Below are 15,733 nucleotides of genomic sequence, written 5' to 3'. Positions count from 1 at the left end.
GTCTACATGTTTCGGCTATCGGACTATGGAGTCCAAGCTCTCATCAGGACCTTATGCGCTACTGCAAAAACCGTGAAAAAAGGAAACTTAAGTAAACTAATGGTTGGGATGGATTCCCAATACGACCTTTTTATGCTAGTCCGTTTCCCTGGATTTTTTTTGGGGGGGGAAAGGGGGAAAACAGGAACCTAGTTACAATAGAAGAGAAAAATCAATCATTTCTGAAAAGTATCAATATCCAACACAAATACGGCTAGATGCAGTGTACTAGCGGTCATTAGCACAATACAAGTAGAAGTATTGTTTACACAAAATGGTAGGCATATCAAGAAGTTGCTTATGTACTTACCCGTCAATTTTCGGGTATGTACCTCGCCTCGCCTGGCATCCGCTAAGGACTGGAGGCACCGCTCTATAAGGAAGAGAGCATCAATACGTACAGTAATTAGCCCCAAGGTAGTATATCCCATTGTGTTATAGTGGGGGGAGGGAGAAACACTTCCACAATGTGTCGTTTGTAAATGCAATTATGAAGGAATGGCAGAATCAAACAGTCTAGTCAAGTGTAATCAACCGCTGATAACACAAATGTCTGTGTATGCTAGCATATTTAAAAGTGTGCTGTAGTGCTGGCACACGATTAGGAGCGGGTCAATAATGCAACACGAGTCTTTTAAATTCGCATTAAGACCCTTATTAGAACAGCCATAGTGCTCGGTAACTGAAGAAGTGAACACTCTGGCTAGATCTAGAAAGACATAAAGACGTGTCATATCACGCTTGAAGACTCACGCCTCACCTATGGCTTATGCGTATGGTATTAATACAATGTCCAAAGACAAAAACAAAAGTCAGATAACAACGCGCTTTAGGACTCACCTCTCCGTCGGTACCCCGCGCTAGCAGCTGAGCTGGAAGGGGAGGTGGCGGACCGGCCGGGGGAGTATCCTAATAAAGACCAAAGAGCGTCCGACTTCGTCACTTTCTACGGGGAGCTTAGAGGGACAAAAACCATGTCTGGTTTCTCAACAGAGGGGAACTTGGGTAATGTAGTTGTATAACAAAGTTCCTCTACGGAGCGTATATCGGCGACATATTGAAGTGTCTGCCGAAGAGGTACAATCAAGGTGTATTATATGACAAACTGATGCGTAGCGAAGCGCAAGTCGTATGAAAGGCCACTCAGCGTACATTACGATTATATGCTGTGAAAGTGTCACCCTAAGGATATGAACAGTGTGATGTCACATATTTATAGGAATAAGGAATTCCAATAATCCGAAAGGCCACTTAGCGTAAATTATAAAATGTATGCTGTAATGGTGGCGCAATCAGGATGTGAACATTGCGATGTTGCATAAAAACCGATGGTATAGTTTACTAAAGCCATAGGTGGTGTCAGTCAATAATGCTAAAAAAAGGGGGGGGGTGTGGTAAATCCTAATCTGTTATCACGTGTTTGTCAGAGTTAGGAATATGAAACCTAAACATAGTTGGGGGATAAAGATGCCATGTGTAATACTCAGAGATCCCAAAGGAGGGGATATTGACTATTTACTCATAATAGACACTCCAGATAAAATGAGTGATGTCCTGTGTACAAGAATGATAGAGATCAAAAAACTTTAAAAGCTACATCATGTGTTGATGTCTCACAAAGTTGCAGATTACAGGGATGACCATGGGATATCGTCGTTGAGACCTGATAGATCACTTTTGAGTTTGAACACCCATTTTTGTTCTTTTAAGAACAAAAATCTGCTGATGTCTGTAACATGAGTGGGGATGAAGGGTTGTTCTAAGATCACCCATCTCAAATCCTCCGGTTTATGACCCAAAGACAGAAAGTGGTTGGTGAGTTTGGTGGCTTGTTTACTCCGTCTGATAGTGCTTTTATGTTCATTAATGCGAGTTTTGATCTTTCTTGTGGTCATACCCACATATCGCAATGAACAGGGGCAGGTTATGAGATAGATCACCCTTTCTGTGTTGCAATTTGTGTGTTTTTTTAGGATCCATGGTGAGTTGGTACCAATGTCGATGGTTTTAGTTGACTGAGTTTGAGGACAAACAGAGCACTGGCCACATGGGAAATGCCCCTGTACCGGTGGCAAGTTCCACAGGGTATTGATAATTGTGGTGGGTTTCGCCCGTGGTCTTGTGTGGACTAGGTTGTCTCTAAGGTTGGTACCTCTTTTGAAAGAGAAGAGGGGAGGTGGTAAAGCCTCATTCCCTATGTTTAAAATCCGCCAATGTCTCCTGATCGTTTTTTGTACATGGTTAGACCACGTGCTGAATGTATTGACACAGGTCATTCTCAACAATGGTGGTTTTGGTACTGGAGGTTCTAAAAGTGCCCCACGGTGGTTGTTGGTGGCTCTTTTCCAAGCGCGTCTGACCAAGTTCTTTGGGTATTGTCTATCTTGTAGCTGACTAGATAGCTCTTCTGCATGACGATTGAAAGTGGTTAGATCAGAGCAATTCCTGCGAATGCGCAGGAACTGTCCTATGGGTAAATTTTCCCGGAGTGATCTAGGATGGTAACTTTGAAAGCTCAAAAGAGAATTCTTTGAGGAAGGTTTTCTGTATAGCTCACTCCCCAGTCTGCCCTGGTCAGGGCAAATCACGATGTCTAGAAAAGGCAATCGAGTTTTGTCATAAGCTACTGTGAAACGTAAAAAATCGTTCTGTTCATTTAGCCATGCATGGAAATCCAACAGAGAAGCAAGGGACCCATGCCACACTACCAGAATATCATCAATGTACCTTCTCCATATCTTTATCTGCTCTCTAAATGGATTGGACTGTCTGAGTACATTGTGCTGTTCGAAGAGATGGACATACAGGTTGGCTAAGCTCGGCGCGAAAATGCTGCCCATGGATGTTCCTGAGACCTGCAGATAAATTGTCTCCTCGAACCTGAAGAAATTTTCCATCATAGCCAACCTGGCACATTCCATAATGAAATGAACCGGTGTGATGGTGTCGAGGGTTCTCATTTCTAGAAGACTCTCTATGGCTTCTAGAGTCTCCGTTTGTGGAATAGAGGTGTATAAAGATTCCACATCGAAGCTCACCAGTATGTCTGATTCCGTGTCAAAAACAATGTCTGGAAGCAGACGCAGGACGTCCTTGGTGTCTTGCAGGTAACTCGGCATCTCCTTCACGAGCGGCTGCAAAAAGAAATCCACAAAAGTGGAAAGAGGTTCTAACAGAGAGCCTATACCTGATATTATCGGTCGCCCTGGAGGTGGTCTTTGTTCTTTATGGATCTTTGGTAAGACATAAAAGTATGGCATGACCGGGTATTTGGTGGTTAGGAAATTAGATTCTTGTTCTGTGATCCAACCAGCAGCTTGTGCATCATCAACGAGGGTTTTAATCTCTCTCGTGAGTCTGGGAGTAGGATCTTCAGAGAGCGGTTTATACGCTGCAAGATTGTCAAGTTGTCTCAGGCATTCAGTGCGGTATGTCTCTGTGTCTAAAATGACAATTGCTCCGCCTTTGTCTGCCGGTTTTATCGTGATGGAATCATCCTTTGCAAGTGCCATTAAGGCTTGTTTGTCCTTCTTCGAAAGATTATGATAAACCTTGTTTTCTCTGGCATTATAGGTGGTAATGTCTTGGATCACTGCTTGTTCAAATACTTTTACGCGATCTGGAACAAGATGAACTGGAGGGTTGAAAGTAGAGGCAATTTTCAGGCCTGTATTCCTGTCAGGGGAATCATCTGCAAAAGTTGTACGTTCTTTGTCCTTAAAGAAGAAGTGAAGACGTATCTTCCTGAAGAATTTAGCCAATTCACAGCGGAGCTGGAATGGGTCTCCTTCATTGGTAGGGACAAACCCCAAACCTTTATTGAGGACTCGTTGTTCATCAGATGTCAAAACTTTGGTACTAAGATTCACAACTAATTCGTTGTGCTCGTGCTGGTCCCTGGTTGTGGTTGTCCCTTCCTGCTCCGGGTATTCGGTTGTTGTGGTTCCTCCGTTTGCCAATGTACCTGTGGGGGCCCTCTCCTTCTTCCCCGATTTCGTCCGCGACCTGATCCTAAAAAGGCGGTTGGCCAAAGAATGGACTGGCTCCATTCTTTGACCAACCGCCTTTTTTAGGATCAGGTCGCGGACGAAATCGGGGAAGAAGGAGAGGGCCCCCACAGGTACATTGGCAAACGGAGGAACCACAACAACCGAATACCCGGAGCAGGAAGGGACAACCACAACCAGGGACCAGCACGAGCACAACGAATTAGTTGTGAATCTTAGTACCAAAGTTTTGACATCTGATGAACAACGAGTCCTCAATAAAGGTTTGGGGTTTGTCCCTACCAATGAAGGAGACCCATTCCAGCTCCGCTGTGAATTGGCTAAATTCTTCAGGAAGATACGTCTTCACTTCTTCTTTAAGGACAAAGAACGTACAACTTTTGCAGATGATTCCCCTGACAGGAATACAGGCCTGAAAATTGCCTCTACTTTCAACCCTCCAGTTCATCTTGTTCCAGATCGCGTAAAAGTATTTGAACAAGCAGTGATCCAAGACATTACCACCTATAATGCCAGAGAAAACAAGGTTTATCATAATCTTTCGAAGAAGGACAAACAAGCCTTAATGGCACTTGCAAAGGATGATTCCATCACGATAAAACCGGCAGACAAAGGCGGAGCAATTGTCATTTTAGACACAGAGACATACCGCACTGAATGCCTGAGACAACTTGACAATCTTGCAGCGTATAAACCGCTCTCTGAAGATCCTACTCCCAGACTCACGAGAGAGATTAAAACCCTCGTTGATGATGCACAAGCTGCTGGTTGGATCACAGAACAAGAATCTAATTTCCTAACCACCAAATACCCGGTCATGCCATACTTTTATGTCTTACCAAAGATCCATAAAGAACAAAGACCACCTCCAGGGCGACCGATAATATCAGGTATAGGCTCTCTGTTAGAACCTCTTTCCACTTTTGTGGATTTCTTTTTGCAGCCGCTCGTGAAGGAGATGCCGAGTTACCTGCAAGACACCAAGGACGTCCTGCGTCTGCTTCCAGACATTGTTTTTGACACGGAATCAGACATACTGGTGAGCTTCGATGTGGAATCTTTATACACCTCTATTCCACAAACGGAGACTCTAGAAGCCATAGAGAGTCTTCTAGAAATGAGAACCCTCGACACCATCACACCGGTTCATTTCATTATGGAATGTGCCAGGAAAATTTACCCATAGGACAGTTCCTGCGCATTCGCAGGAATTGCTCTGATCTAACCACTTTCAATCGTCATGCAGAAGAGCTATCTAGTCAGCTACAAGATAGACAATACCCAAAGAACTTGGTCAGACGCGCTTGGAAAAGAGCCACCAACAACCACCGTGGGGCACTTTTAGAACCTCCAGTACCAAAACCACCATTGTTGAGAATGACCTGTGTCAATACATTCAGCACGTGGTCTAACCATGTACAAAAAACGATCAGGAGACATTGGCGGATTTTAAACATAGGGAATGAGGCTTTACCACCTCCCCTCTTCTCTTTCAAAAGAGGTACCAACCTTAGAGACAACCTAGTCCACACAAGACCACGGGCGAAACCCACCACAATTATCAATACCCTGTGGAACTTGCCACCGGTACAGGGGCATTTCCCATGTGGCCAGTGCTCTGTTTGTCCTCAAACTCAGTCAACTAAAACCATCGACATTGGTACCAACTCACCATGGATCCTAAAAAAACACACAAATTGCAACACAGAAAGGGTGATCTATCTCATAACCTGCCCCTGTTCATTGCGATATGTGGGTATGACCACAAGAAAGATCAAAACTCGCATTAATGAACATAAAAGCACTATCAGACGGAGTAAACAAGCCACCAAACTCACCAACCACTTTCTGTCTTTGGGTCATAAACCGGAGGATTTGAGATGGGTGATCTTAGAACAACCCTTCATCCCCACTCATGTTACAGACATCAGCAGATTTTTGTTCTTAAAAGAACAAAAATGGGTGTTCAAACTCAAAAGTGATCTATCAGGTCTCAACGACGATATCCCATGGTCATCCCTGTAATCTGCAACTTTGTGAGACATCAACACATGATGTAGCTTTTAAAGTTTTTTGATCTCTATCATTCTTGTACACAGGACATCACTCATTTTATCTGGAGTGTCTATTATGAGTAAATAGTCAATATCCCCTCCTTTGGGATCTCTGAGTATTACACATGGCATCTTTATCCCCCAACTATGTTTAGGTTTCATATTCCTAACTCTGACAAACACGTGATAACAGATTAGGATTTACCACACCCCCCCCTTTTTTTAGCATTATTGACTGACACCACCTATGGCTTTAGTAAACTATACCATCGTTTTTTATGCAACATCGCAATGTTCACATCCTGATTGCGCCACCATTACAGCATACATTTTATAATTTACGCTAAGTGGCCTTTCGGATTATTGGAATTCCTTATTCCTATAAATATGTGACATCACACTGTTCATATCCTTAGGGTGACACTTTCACAGCATATAATCGTAATGTACGCTGAGTGGCCTTTCATACGACTTGCGCTTCGCTACGCATCAGTTTGTCATATAATACACCTTGATTGTACCTCTTCGGCAGACACTTCAATATGTCGCCGATATACGCTCCGTAGAGGAACTTTGTTATACAACTACATTACCCAAGTTCCCCTCTGTTGAGAAACCAGACATGGTTTTTGTCCCTCTAAGCTCCCCGTAGAAAGTGACGAAGTCGGACGCTCTTTGGTCTTTATTAGGATACTCCCCCGGCCGGTCCGCCACCTCCCCTTCCAGCTCAGCTGCTAGCGCGGGGTACCGACGGAGAGGTGAGTCCTAAAGCGCGTTGTTATCTGACTTTTGTTTTTGTCTTTGGACATTGTATTAATACCATACGCATAAGCCATAGGTGAGGCGTGAGTCTTCAAGCGTGATATGACACGTCTTTATGTCTTTCTAGATCTAGCCAGAGTGTTCACTTCTTCAGTTACCGAGCACTATGGCTGTTCTAATAAGGGTCTTAATGCGAATTTAAAAGACTCGTGTTGCATTATTGACCCGCTCCTAATCGTGTGCCAGCACTACAGCACACTTTTAAATATGCTAGCATACACAGACATTTGTGTTATCAGCGGTTGATTACACTTGACTAGACTGTTTGATTCTGCCATTCCTTCATAATTGCATTTACAAACGACACATTGTGGAAGTGTTTCTCCCTCCCCCCACTATAACACAATGGGATATACTACCTTGGGGCTAATTACTGTACGTATTGATGCTCTCTTCCTTATAGAGCGGTGCCTCCAGTCCTGAGCGGATGCCAGGCGAGGCGAGGTACATACCCGAAAATTGACGGGTAAGTACATAAGCAACTTCTTGATATGCCTACCATTTTGTGTAAACAATACTTCTACTTGTATTGTGCTAATGACCGCTAGTACACTGCATCTAGCCGTATTTGTGTTGGATATTGATACTTTTCAGAAATGATTGATTTTTCTCTTCTATTGTAACTAGGTTCCTGTTTTCCCCCTTTCCCCCCCCAAAAAAAATCCAGGGAAACGGACTAGCATAAAAAGGTCGTATTGGGAATCCATCCCAACCATTAGTTTACTTAAGTTTCCTTTTTTCACGGTTTTTGCAGTAGCGCATAAGGTCCTGATGAGAGCTTGGACTCCATAGTCCGATAGCCGAAACATGTAGACCGCCACCCTGACAGTTATTTGTTACACTGTCCACGCACTGTTTTTAAAGTGGCATCAAGACAGCACCAGAATAAAATTGTTTGTGTTTTGATAGCCATTTTTAATAGCACTTTTTCCTTTTATATTCTTGGCACTGCAAACCATCACCCTACCTTTGGTCACCCACGACTGGGACTACCATACAACCGCCATAATTACCCAAGTGGTTGGTTGTTATGGTTTAGCTCAGAGTTCCCAGATGATGAATAGCCACCTTTGTGGGTGATGGGAACTCAACCTTTTTGGGTATACCCCAGATGGTTTTCACTCTACTGAATATATCAGGTATCCACACAGAACTTTTAGACCCACAGTATTTTTTGGTATGACATTTTACACAGTTCCCACATAGTAAGGTAAAGGTGGAAATAATATACTCTCCCTCTCACTAGAGTACACCTTTAGTGCTCTTGTACCAAACATTGGCTAAAAACTGACTAAAAGAAAAAACTATTGTTCCTTAGGTGTCAGTTTTTAAAATTCTGTATGCGAGTTTGTAGGAATTAACCTTCAGATTTAAACAGACAGGGCGTATCCATTTCCTGTGGGGGCCACAATATTCAGGGCAGAAAAGCAATATGTGTTCCTCTATCTTTAGGACTACCCCGCAGGCGGGACATTTGTCTGAATTTCACTCTCTTGCCCACTTACTCGTAAAGATTTTTAGTGGTAAACTACCCAAGCGAAATCTCAGAAACAGACTTTTTGCCAGAGGAGGAAAATCTGTGTCAAGAAAAATGTCAAACTTTGGGCTAAGCTTGACCTCAAAGAACTGATGGTCAGATGACCTAGAGAAGCTGTTGTTAATTGTTGATCATGTAACAAGGCCCAATATCTGGTTTTGAGTACAACAACCTTAGACTTTCCGATGTTCTCAGGACTATCCTACAATCTGCTCAGCCCGCATCTCCTGCACTATGCTGAGATGTATTGCAACCAAGGGATCTTAAGGTCTCTATTGGTCTTCAAAAGATCCCGCAGTGCACCTCTATGTTCTATTAGTTCTGGGGTAAACCAAATATTTAACCACGTGGTAGAATCCAATTCATAGAAAGCCTTTTCTTTCAAAATTGCCTTTTACAAGCTTTTTAAAGGTGTAACTACCACCAGTCATAACAAAATTGATCTCTTTTTTTTCAACAGGTTTAACAAATCCTTTTCCCTTTCATTCACCTTCCCATGCCCTGTCACTGGGCAATGTCACCTCATTATCCTTGTAGTGGGGTAGATTGTGGTAGATTGTAGTTGGGTGGATTCTGGTAGATTTGAGTGGGGTAGATTCTGGTGGAGTGGGGGTACATTGGAGTGGAATTGGGTAGATTAGAGTAGAGTAGATCTGGATCTACCTATCATTTCTTGTTTAATTATAGAGTGTGGGGAAGGAAATTCCCTTCTTTACCCATTTTCAAAATGTGTTTTTTTGCCACACCCCACATCACCCCATTCTACTCGTAATCAAGATCTTAGTATATTAGGTGAGTTTTCAATGATGGCTGCCTGTGTATAAGCATTTCAGGATGTGTCTGGGTAATAGAAGGTGTGCCTTGGGACGTAACACATGGGTGGCTCCACCCTTCAGGAGCCCCTATTCCACCTAAGGTCTATGCATACCTCTACGTGAGGCTCAGGGAAGCCTACAAATATTCTGCAGGGAGGCACGATCATTTTACATTACGCCATTATATTTGGCCGCCTTTTCCTCAAAAACTTTGGTATGTGCCCTCGACTTTTGAGGCTGTGTCATGGGACAATGACAACACATCTGGGCATTTGGACCAGACTCCCCATATCAAAGATTGGTCATTTGAGACTATCTGACAATATGTGGCTGTGCATAACTGCTCCTTGCACTTGGCTCTGTGCCTGTACATATAAGAAAATAATTAGGTATTTGAGTTTGTAATCAAGCACGAGGCTACAATTGGGGATGTGATGACGTTTTTAAGAAGGTGTTCCTAACTCCACTCCGTTTTTAAAATATTTTCAGTTAGGGACCGTTTCATATTAACTGATTAAAAATACAGGGGCTTATTTACGAGACCCTTGCACCGCCAGTGCGTTCACTTTTAATATGGGAAAAGTGACGTACCACCGACGCAAGGGGCTTGGAAATAAGCCTCATAACATGTAGGTGTCTGCCATCACATCAGTGGGCTCAAACTGGGACTGTAAAAGGGACAGCTGCTCTGGGTAGGGATAAGCATTTGTTTTTGTACCTGTCTGAAAGATTTAATAGAAGTCAAACTTTTTCAGTTAGTCCATGAACTGCAAACAATACCGGTCGAAAACAATGAAAAGTGACTACCTCGCTGCCTCTGAACTTTGATATCTGCAGAGCCTGAAAATCTGAGTTAAATGTTACTCAGAGTAATTCTGAGTTAAATGTACACTCTTTGGACACTGTACACGTATGAAGACATGCGGGGCAACTCTTCATGATACAGCCTCCGGTGACTGCACGCACATATCACAGAAAGTAGGCTGCAGCCGACCAGCTGAAGGTGTGCAAACCAGTTTTGTGCAGGTACACCATGTTGAGGAAAGGGCCTTTCTGCTGCAAGTTGTCTGTCTCATCCTTGGTTTCTGAATTCAACCCTTGTCTGGGTTAAGCAAACGCCACTAATTACATAGCTTCACTTCACTGCTCCTGACAGGTAGAGAAGTGTATGCTGGTGGTTCATTGATCTCGCCTGGATGTTTGACAAGGTCGGCCATTGACTGAGGTCTTAGACGTCGCCAGCTCCTGGAACTTCAATCAGTTTCAGCCTAGGTTTCAGAAGTACTATACATGCTGTTATAAGAATTACTGCTCACGGCAAGTCCATGGGTCACTTCAAGATTAAAAGGCAGGTGAACATTTGCATATATGTGAAGGTAGGTGACACATTATAGGCCTATATCAGTCAGGCTATGACTCAAGGGCAACAAACCTTTGGGCCACTGTGCGATGAAGTGCGCAGACAGAAAAGGATATGTACTTTACGACGAACCCTTTTCACATGATTTAATAAAAAAGTATGTGTTTTATTTTCTCCATATTGGCATAGCAGTTGATCATCAAAAATAGAAATTTGGATTTTGGCTACTGAAATGAGCATTCTGCGGAAGTACTAGTAAAGTTAAAAGCCATGTTTTTACTTTTATTCTGAAAGTTTTACAGAAATAATTGCAGGAAACTGCATGGACTGCTGAAATGCTCATGGCCATTGATGAAACCTGACATGAGTCCAGCAAAACCACACCCACAAAACAGCCACCTCACACCATCCACTGAAAGGCTTAAAACAGAGATGTCAGAAAATGATTTACTCAAACTTGAAAATCAAGGAGGACTGAGATGAAATGGCTCAAATTAAGTTATAGTTACACATTTTATTTCCGATGTCATTACTGTGCATTGCATTGATAGGCAATCCCATATTTATGCATGCGGTAGTCGCTTGAAGTTTAAGTAAGTCGCATATTGAGCTATTCCCGTAGTGCACCTTCAAATACTACAAAATGCAATTCACGAACCTATGACCAGAGACTTCCATCTCCACCCCTCCTATCTTTTCTGTGCATTGATCTGAGCCCGGTAGTGTTCTCCGCACATGTCGGTGTACGTTTTAGTAGTAGATTTGGGAAAGACAAGGGTAGTTTTGAGAGAACGGGAAATTGCTACTGAATGAGAGGGTTAAGGAATATTTAAAGATGGGTTTAGGGAGGGACATGTTAGTAGAAACCACACATATTTATATAACTATATATATGATTATTTTAGTTAATACATCTTAAAAACAATAGATGTAGAATGTTATTATTTTTTAATTTAATACACAAATTTAAAGTAAATGTAATTTTGTTTAAAACGCGTAAAACCTACTCGAGGGCTGCCTTCTCATGGGCGATCTTGGTGCACACAAAATACAACAAATATATCAGACTTTGATGACACATTCCGCCATGACACTACACAATTCGAGGAAGGCATGGCAAGACGATATTCCTGACTTGACAGATGATGACTGGGCAGAGGCGATTGCTAGCCCACGGGGAGCTGCGGTAGCCACTAGATACCGTCTCATTCAGTTTAAATATGTGCACCGCGTGTCCTATACCCGTCTCCGGCTCTGGTGGATGGGAGTTGTGCCATCTCCCATATGCTTGCACTGCGAGAGGGAGGAGGGAACGTTCCCCACACTGTGTGGAACTGCTCAGCATTACAGCCTTTTTGCCGCAGGGTGTCATTGTGCCTTAGAGAGGTGCCGTCCTGGGACTTGCCACACGATCCCCAGTTGTTCTCTACTCCATGGTACAGAGGACATCGGAGGGAACCGATACAAGCAACACCTGTTATTCTTGTACCTTACGATAGCCAAACAGGACAGAGCCCAGCTATGGAAGAATACCTCGCCACCAACGATTGGGAAATGGCAACAGGAGCTCGATAAGTGTATGGGTGCGGAGATGGCTGTGCTCCAAGCGAGGGGTTGTCCCTTAAAACATAGAAAGATATGGTCTCGGTGGGCCGCATATCGCGGCATTGATCTCCCCCCTCTGCCTTCGCAATCCCCATGGAAAAATCTTATGAGAAGCTTGTGGGTCCAAATGTATGATATGCCATTTATTTTTCTTAGCCTAATGTGGGTATTGATTTGTGCTCGCCATTGCGGGGGGTCTGGGGCAGTCTGCGTACAGTTCTCAGTTTGTTTTGTTCTGTTTGTAGATAAACTGTACCTGTGATATCTCCTATACTCCTTTCCCCTTCAACATTTTGTTATCAGGTGGATTATGTGGGCTTTTGCCCAAGTGGTACTGTGAAAATTTCAATAAAATATGTTATAAAAAAAAAGTGTAAAACCTATTCAATGTAATAAAAAGCATTATAAACTAAATACAAGAATAATGAAAGCAGTCCAATGACGAAATACACACAGGGCACAGAATACTATCAAACTCCTCCTTCCCCCAAATTATAGACAAAAACAATAGTTATAAAACAGATAATAAAAACAATTATTGAGATGCATACTTATATACCGCAATTTAAGAAAAATACCAATATGTTACTTCCATAAAACAAAATAATCCTGTCATTTTGGGGGTTTTGAGTGAACACCTGAACTTTTTCTGCCTGTTATCACTTTGCTGCTGCTATGTTCACAAGTATGTTTTTTAGAATTTATAATGGGTTAAATTCTGGAAAAACATTTAGATTTTATACTGGAATCTAAAGCTAAACAGTATGTACTCCACCATAAGGGAAGGCCTTTTTGCAGCAGGTAGCCTGTTGCACCTCTTGTTCCTATTTTCTAGACTACATCCTCAGGGTCATTAACTACAGCCTGCATTAACCTCTTCAGTGCCCCGCCCTTTCCCCGCCCTGTGCCGGGCGTTGCATTAGCGGGCGGGGTTCATGACGAGATAGTCTCGTCATGGGCACAGCGCAACCGTGCTCCATGACGAGACTATCTCGTCATGGGCACTGAAGGGGTTAAGGGAAGCCTCCAGAACGCACAGGAGGCTTTGCACATTTCCTGATTCTCTGTGCCCCCGGAAGAGGCCCGGGTGCCCATACAATTACCAGTCCAGTGTTGGTGTGGCCACCCCCTCAGAGATTCAGGGAAGTTCGCTCCATCCTGTGAGGGGCCTACCATCTCCTCCCGCCATGCAGCTCTTCCCAGAAACCCAGCAGCAGAGGCTACAGGTGAGTCTGGTAGGGGCCCATTAAGGTGGTGGTTGCTGCTACTGCTGCGGATGGGGGGCAGCCTAGGAAAGGTGAAGATGTGTGTGCTCGCTGAACTGGAGCAGTTGGCTGGCGACCAGGCAGGCAGCTTGCAGCCCCTAGTGTTCCAGACAACTAGCCAGCATCCATGTGACATTTACTGTGACTTCTGGAAATTTGTCTCAATTGCTTCTGTACTCTTTTCCTCTCTCTAACATTGTCCTGATTTATAAATAAAGAGGCAGATTTCATTCCGGAGTCTCAGCTCCTGTCCTAATATATTCCAACTGTGAATTTCGACTTCGATCAGCTCGAGATCACATGAGTATTTCATGAAGTTTACTCACTGGTATCCATAAAATGTAAAGCTTTCATAGCAGATAAGCTTTCTTGGGTGCACCTGGCTCATCTATGCTTGATTTGGATGGCGAATCTGTCTTTGGAAGTATCTGGCAATCTGGTTATTTTTAAACATTTGGAATTTACAATCAGCTCTGTGTGCTTTTTATCTCTGGCTTTTGTGTCTGACTGGTCCACCTGTTAGGCGCATAATCTAAATATGACGGCTGAGAAACTCCTTTATGGAAGAGTAGTTTATAGATATCACCATGCAAGAAAACAAAATGCTTTGAAGGGGTTTAACGCAATCTCAACTTGCTTTCAGAATCTGGAAGCTGGAGCCAAAGGAATGGCCCTGGTGGAGGTAACTCCTGATGTAACTCCAGAAACTATATCCACAGAAAAAGCTATTAAACTTCCTGACTCTGCCTCCTAGGGAGGGTGAACGCATCTCGAGAACATTGAGATAGGGTTAAAGTGTCTTCCATTGAAGACTATACTCTCCTAGACATTGATATTAAACAGCTTCATCAAGTATCAAGTGGACCTGGACCACCTGGGGTAGTCACTCCAGAGGACCACAACCAGCAAACTAGGGTGTAGCTTTTTAGCAGTACTCCTAGTGAGAAATATTCTTTAACTTCAAGGACATCTGCTACTCCAGAGCTGAAGCTAAATTTACTTCCATCATGTAATCCTCCCACAAGCTATGTACAGTACTTTGAATTGTTGCACTGATTAAAAATAATGTTGTCCTGTATACTGGCTATCTTGGAGAAATCTGTCAATAATGTACATCACATCTTAGATGCTCTTTTTTTACCTTCTCAAGTTCCTGACTCAGGACAAGGGGTCATCATTGGATTAACCAGCCTCATCACCCACACCCTCGAAGTGGCGTAGGGAGGGAACCTCTGCCTAATGTTAGAGTCAGTTATTTTGGGTCTCAAGCACGTACCCCGCATTGTCGGGAAAGAAATAAAGAGTGTGCCATTTTGAAGGAGAGTCGGCAGATCTTCTCCTTGAAATAATTCTTTGAACCTTCATCAATGGAACATCAAGTTTGGGTTCCTCTCTTCTTAGTAAAGATGAGTAAGCTTTTCCCAATCTTCCAGCATAAAGAATCCTCTACGTCTCCAAAGTCTGGGGGAAAGAAAGATTTGAGGAATAAAGGGGGCTAGAATCAAAATGTCAAGAGAAAGAAAAAACAACAGAGAACCAGCAAACATTTGGCAAAAAAATGTGTTTTGACCTAAATGCCTTTCTGTTTAAGGAAGAGGCAAAAGATGCCCTCGATCCAATGCTGGAAAGAGCACAAGTTTCTTGCCCACAGCAGGCTGCCAGCCAATTGTTGCCACAACAGACTGGGTATTTTCTCGACTATCCAATTGGAAATGTATCACCAGTTGACTCTATTATCCGTCTGAATCCACGTGCTAAGATATTTTCCTCTAATTTGGGGGATAAGTGACTTGTAATTGGTAAAAGGTGTGGGTAAAAACCTCAATGTGCCTCTTTTGATGGAATTAATTGCAATTTTTGACCAAGAAACAGGGGCATACCTTGGTCAGTAAGACTGGGGAGTGTGAACTTCATATTTCCCGACAATCATTCTGGCATATCATGTTAATCAGTATATCAGAAGCAGTGCATTTGAAACACAGTATTTTGTAAAAGAGATGAGTGTGTGTGTCTGTGTGTTTTTGTCTGAGTGAGTATTTAAAAATCCCAAGTTAAATCTGCCAGACACCTTACCATACCCTACTGAAAGCTCCTTTATACTCAACTATTTATTAAATAGTACATTTGTTGGGGGGAAGTAACACCCAAGTATTCCCTCTGTAGCCATGCGCCTGCCAAAAAATCTTTCTAAATAGAACATTCTTATTGTGTTGCTTTATTGATATCGAT

The sequence above is a fragment of the Triturus cristatus genome, chromosome 6 (genome assembly GCF_964204655.1).
Source record: "Triturus cristatus chromosome 6, aTriCri1.1, whole genome shotgun sequence".
Lineage (NCBI taxonomy): Eukaryota > Metazoa > Chordata > Amphibia > Caudata > Salamandridae > Triturus > Triturus cristatus.
This window is presented reverse-complemented; position numbering follows the sequence as displayed.